Below are 7,057 nucleotides of genomic sequence, written 5' to 3' on the forward strand. Positions count from 1 at the left end.
GTGATTCTGTTAGCCTCTATCAGCAGACCTGGGAGACTAGCTCTCTCCTCTGAGTTTCAGTGGTCAGAGCATTCTCTGCAGGCAAGCTCTCCTCTTACAGAGAAGGTGCACAGATATCTGGCATTCAGACCTGCCTCCTGGAAGAGGATGAAGACCCGAAACAGGGCCTGTCCCAGAAGCTGTTAGCTTCTGTAGTCCACAGTCTCACCTGAGCAGGCTAGTCTCAGAGGGATCCAGGAACCAAGATGGCACCCCCAAGTGCTCTGGCAAAGCCCTCCCCGGTGGGAGGGACACCTCTCCTCTGGCAGGGAAGGTGCTCAGATGTCTGGAGCCCGAAACAGGGTCTGCCTCAGAAGCTGTCCTCTAGGGACCTTGGGGGTGTCTGCTTACTCCACACCCAGGTGATCCAATGCTGGTGCCGACTGGAAGGGATTTGTGACCCTGGTCAGGCCAGCTTTTCTGCTTCCCTAATGCTGTCTCAGGTCCCTTGTGATTGGATTGGAACAGAAGTTGTGTTCCACTCACTGGTGGTCCTAAGATCACGTGGAGAGTCCTCTAGGGGACCTTGGGGGTGTCCGTTGACTCAGCACCCAAGGTGACCCGGTGCTGGCACCGACCAGAAGGCATCATTATTTCTTTTATCAATTTCCCTGAGCCTCGGTTTCCAGATTTTTAATCAAACATTCTAGCGGTGTTTTGTGATAGCATTGTGTCAGTTAAATGCTATCAGATTGCTTCTGACCTCAAATTGCAACTCTTCCCCAAATTTCCAGTCTATCATCTTACCTCAGCATATTTTGGACTCATCATACCACCAACTGTCTCACTCTATAAAACACTAACTTTAAAAAATTCTCTATCACACTCTCTCCTCCTCTTCTCTGTACTACACACACACACACACACACACACACACACACACACACACAATGTTGGCTCTAGTTCTCTGGACAACCCTGCAACAGTGGGTAAAAGAACATGAAGGAAAATAGTTGTGACTGGATATAAGCAAAACTTTGTTTTAAGCAGGACCCATAATGATGCCTTTACAATAAAAGACAAATTTTATAATTTTAAACAACATTTTTTTAAAAAATCATCTTCAGAAGACATCACTAGAAGACTGAAATTTATAAAATGAATAAAATTTATAAAACTAGATTTATGAAATGTCTTATTAAAATACCCACAGTGTATATTTATAGCAATGATTTTACATTGACAATATAAGAAGTCTAAATTACAAAACAAATCCTCCCTCCAAACTACAGGCAAAATACTTGAATCAGTACTTTAAAAATGAAGATATGCCTATGGCAAACATATTCTTGAAAAAAATGCTCAATATCATCATTTATTAGGAGGAAAGACAGATGAAAATAAAATGAGACATTTGTATCATTTTGTCACCAGAACAAACACTTAATAAGTAGCCAAGTGCATCATTTACTGCAGCACTGTGTTGAGGATATAAAGCAATATGGCCTCTTTAGAAAACTTTGATAATTTTTATGTTGAACATACACCTACCATATGCACCAAAACTTCTACCAAGGATTAATTCAGACAAGAAAAATGAAAACATGTATCCACAGAAAATAAACAAAAACATTCATGGCTGCTGTATTCATAGTATCATTAAACTAGAACCAGACCACATAGCCACTAATAACTATGTGGTTAATCAAAATGTAGCATGTTCACACAGTGAAACAAGACAAAAAATAAACCCAGACTACTGATATATATGCAGTATAGAATAATTTGAAAAGCATTACTCTGAGCAAAGAGGGCCTGACACAAAAGCATAGTTACTGAGTGATTTCTTTGTCTATATTTCAAGAACAGATAAAACTAACTATAGTGTTTTGAGAAGTGGGAGGGGGGGTGATTGCCTGGTATGTGGAATAGCTTGGTAGCAGACCCACCACAAAGTAAGATGCAGGGACTTTTATGTTTGCTGAAAATATTCTGTATTATGGAGTAGGTTCTTTATTTACACAGACATAAATCATAGATGATCAATGGTGATAATGAAGATGATTAGATAGACAGTAGATAGATGACAAATAGATTCATCAAACTACAGCAAAATACATTTTCTTGCATGTGTATAGATCTCTTGCATGATGACATAACCAGCAGCTGAAAGCTCTTGGACAGCCTTTCTTGCTTCTAAGGACCAGCACACTATCCCCCAGTCCTTGTCTGCTGTCCTAAAAGAGAATCTCACGGATCTCAGATTTGCCTGTGCGTCAGGACTTCCAAGGATATATACTGAAAATACAGATCCCTGGGTGCTACTCCTGGGAATTCTGACCTGAATTCTGCAACCCCAGGCAGCACAGGGACCAGTGTTCCTTGCTCACTCAAACTCCTCTGTGTCAGATCTGAAAGTTACTGCTGCAAGGAAGACTGTGCGCTGAAGCTCAACGCCCCCTAGTGCCTGAGGCTGTCGTTGCACCCTAACCCCACTTATTTTAGAACAACCATTTTTCTAAGTTAAGCAGTCCAAAAGACAAATGATGTCACTCTTACCGTTTATTTACAAAATCGTGATGGCTCTAAGACAAACCAACGGAAAACCCAACCTTTATACTTGGACCCTGTTCTTTTAGTAATCCTGGCCTCTAGCAGGAGAGATGACGTATGCACAGGCACCCCTCCAGCTCTGTCAGAGCTCGGCAGAGGAGTGGGCTCTCTGAGTTACCCCCAGAGACCTGGGATTGAGGATGAAATCCCCTAATGGGAAATTAAGGAGGAAACCCTGCCCTGGTTCTGGGTCATGATGACTAAGGAATTCTTACTATTTAACTATTTTGTTAAATCACAGCATGCATTTTCTGTAGTCTGCACCGCGAGACCGCAAAAATCACAGTGGTTAGGAAATCCCTTTGTCTGAAAACCATCATTTGCTACTTGGTCTGATTAAAAAACCATCAACAACTGTACCTCCAAAACCATGACTTCGGGATGTACACGAGGCTCTTGTCACGTAGAGGGCCATGTTTGCTCACGTGACTTCCGCTGAAGCAAGGCTTTGGTTAGCAGTCCCTCGCTTACAAAGGGGACTTCATACACACAGGAGGCTTCAATCCTGTCTACATTTTGTAAGTCCTAGAAGACCAGGTATGACGTTAGACCTCTTTTTGAAACTGCAAATCCTCCTGGGGTCTTATTCACCCTTTAACATGTGTTTTAATCAATCGCAGCAGTTGAAAACTCACGGGACCCAGAATTAGCTCAGCGAGGAAGTAGTGAGGCAAGTCTCTGTGAGTAGTGGTAGAGCAAGGAGGGAAAGGAGAGGGCTTAGAAGGCAGATAGCAGCTGGAGAAAATTCATTAGCTAGAGAACAATACACGGGGTGAACGGAGAACTCAGAAAGAACTGGGTGGATTGGAATGCCGAGCACAGGACCGACCTTCTCTGCAGCTTTGCTGGGGCCCTGGCAATGGCTGCGAATACTCACACAGTTACTCTGGCCTATGAGCCAGGAATCAGAAGGAACTAAAGACAGGCCCTTGAGAGCCAAGTGTCCTTCTTCTCCTACTCTGGGCTGGTGGCTGTGAATTTTTATTAATACCGGCTTGAATGGTCTCTGTAGCTCCTTGCTAAAGAAGCTAGAGTTCTTCATAGCGTCTCTAAATATGCTTTTTTGAACTCAAGAGATACAAGTAGCAAAACTAAAAAATAGAGGGTAAAAACATAAAAACTCCACCCTAAGGGAATTTACACTCTAGAGTAACTGACACAAATACATAAGTAAGATGGCAACATCCAAGAGTGACTTAAAAAGAGTAAAAAAAAAGTCCCAGTAGCATCACAATGACCAGCAACTGACTTAGATGGAGAGACTAGAAAAGACTTCTAAAGGGAGAGCACCAGGAGACAAGAGAATGGAGGAAGAGAAGGAAGAAGGTGAAATTCTTGAGACAGTATTCCAGCCAAAGCACGAAGTATGGAAATCTTTAAGCAAGAGCATGATGGATCCCTCTGGAGTTTATTTAGAGTGAGAGAGAGTGAGGCAGAATCATAGTCAGGAACAAGTCAGGAACAAGCCAGCTAGGCAAAGCATGTATCGATACAGAGGCCATGAAGGGGATGGTGGGACAACCTAACCCCCAAGTCAGATAGAGGACTCATCCCAGCCCTCCACACAGGACACCTTCGATGGCACTGAATATGTTTCTGTTCCTAAAGTCGTAGCATATGTACATCCACAGAGACACAGTTTTCACACATTACAAATCAGTCCACAGAATAACAGCAGGAAGCATGAGAGAGAAACAACCCCCAAAGGCGACTGAAGCTCTAAATGAAGGCACACAGGGAGATTGACCTGGGATGTGTGAACCATGGGTGACACCATAGGATCTGAATGCAATGGCTTCTACCCAACTCTTCTCTACTGCCTTCTGCTAATTGTACACTCAAGGCTATAGTTCACATCTGCACGGAGAAGCTTCTCGACATCCCATTGATGGTTGATGCTCATTGTCAACTGGGAGGAATCTGGAATCACCTAGATGTGCCTTGCAATACACCTGTCAGGGACTATTTGGATGAGGTTGGCCTTTGGGTGTGCATGGGAGGAGGGTCAGATTATGTTCCTTAGATCAATTGAGATGAGAAGATCCACAATAAAAGGCAGCACTATTCCCTAGGCTTAAGTCTAGGACTGCACCAAAAGGAGGAAGTGAACTGAGCACCAGCACACATCCTTGTCTTCCTGTCAGTGCGTACAACTTGACCAGCATCTCCAAGCTCCTGTTGGCTTGACCTCCCTGCTATGACAATTGTACCCTTGAACTATGAGCTAACACAAACCCATCCTTCCTTAAGCTGTTTTCGGCAGGATGCTTTGTTACCTCAACAGGGAAAGTTACTCAGACATCCAGTCAGTCGAGGTCAAGCTCCATATGGCAAGTTATTAGAGAAGAGACGCAGACCGATGCCACTGGGCCCTATGGAGCCAGTGGCCAGATTCGCCATCCAGGCGCTCCAGCTACAGGGGACAAATTTGAAATATGGGGCCTGCTTCCTTTGTTGCTATCCAGAACATAGTACATAGACCACACTGCTAAAGTATAAATAGACCCCTCTTCTGACAAAATAGATAATTCAAGGAGAATTACAGAAATAATTGCACCCCAAACACTGTCCATTCTATACAAATGTTCAAACCAGCGGGCAGTCAGTGACAATTATAGTTTTCTGAGACTAGAAATAGTAGAGTATTATTTACTGAGAAAAATTGGCCAGTCAATTATTTTATTATCTGCAGACACTTTACTATGATTCTCAATAAATAGTCCAGAAAAGGAAAATCTATAGACAACTACAAAGATATCAGAAAATAAATAAAAAAGACTTTTTATTTAGCATGTACTTTAGTCTTAATTTTGAGTGTTAAGAAAGAAGTGTGCAACTTTTATTAATTAAAAAAAAAAATCAGGGGCTGGAAAGATGGCTCAGAGGTTAAGGGCTCTGGCTGATCTTCTAAAGGTCCTGAGTTCAATTCCCAACAACCATATGGTGGCTCATAACCATTTCTAACAAGATCTGATGCCCTCTTCTGATGTGCTGACTTGCACATAGGCAGAACATTGTATACATAGTAAATAAATTAATTAATCTTTTAAAAAATTTTTTTTCAATACCTACTCATCTTTAAAAAACACTGATTAAACAAATATACCAAGGAGGAGAGAACAAGTTATTCACCTATTCCACGTCTCACAGTCTGGGTCCAGGTCTCCTAGGTGACATTTCCACAGACGCTCCGAATCTAAACTGTCCTGCCTTAAATAGAAATAATTGATCAGGTGACCGAAAGACCATATTTGGCCATGCATCAACAGAAAGACATGGAATTGGATTTGTTCATTCTCGTATAGGAAACTTTGTGCTTAGGGATTAGAAATTGAATGTTCAAAAGCTCAAATACAAACCCGTGAGTCCGCCCAAAACAGGTACCATTAGGAACAATACATGGACTTACAATCTGCCTATCTGAAGAGATCAAAACACATCTAACTCCACACTGAGGGCGAGGATGAGTGGAGAGGACAGGGTGTGCCTCTTTCCAGTCTCCCCATAGAAGACAGCTGGGTTTCTTCCTCTGCTTGCCTTCAAGAACACACATCTCACAGGCACGTCTTATGCTCCCACATTCTAAAAATAACTAGTTAAGGCAAGAAGCCCTGACTTTTGTTTCCTGCACTATCCTGAGAGTTTAAGGAGCAGAGAAAAAAATTCTAGCAACTCGAGAGGTTGTGTTTAACAGAACGTCGTGTCATGAGTGTCTGTCTCTTAGGAGTTCTTAAATATTGGCTGGATTGAGGTCTCTGCTTCTCCTCAATGAGACATTGCACATACTTCTCCATGTTTACCTCGAAGAGTTTCCTCTGACTCACCCAGGCCTGGAAGAGCCTTCAAATTCCTGAGGATTCACCTCTTCTTCTCGTGTTTGTAGTGAACATTTACTCCCGTGTAGACTCCTCTGTTCCACTTCCCTTTCTCCTGAAATACGTTGACCACTTTGTCTACAATAGCACTGTTCTAATTACTTTCTCATTGAACTTAACTTCCATTCATTTTCTGATTAAATCATCACAGCTCTTTTGCATATCCTTTCCTCTCTGCTTTACTCTTGGATCCTGGGCACCTGACATTTTACTCAACCCGGAAAGTAAAACATTCACCCAGCTTTTAATAAAACTGAAGTGCACACTTCTATTCTGAATATGGCTCACTCCCGTGAAATGGAAAAGTTCTTTCTTCCATTCTTTCTCTGCTATTTTGCCTTCCCTCTTGTACTGGCTGATTTTGTGTGTCAACTTGACACAAGCTGGAATTATCACAGAGAAAGGAGCCTGCCTCCCTTGAGGAAATGCCTCCATGAGATCCAGCTATAAGGCATTTTCTCAATTAGTGATCAAGGGTGGGAGGGCCCATTGTGGGTGGTACCATCCCTGGGCTGGTAGTTCTGGGTTCTATAAGAAAGCAAGCTGAACAAGCCAGGGGAAGCAAGCCAGTAAGTAACATCCCTCCATGG

This window comes from Mus caroli, chromosome 18, assembly GCF_900094665.2.
Source record: "Mus caroli chromosome 18, CAROLI_EIJ_v1.1, whole genome shotgun sequence".
Classification (NCBI taxonomy): domain Eukaryota; kingdom Metazoa; phylum Chordata; class Mammalia; order Rodentia; family Muridae; genus Mus; species Mus caroli.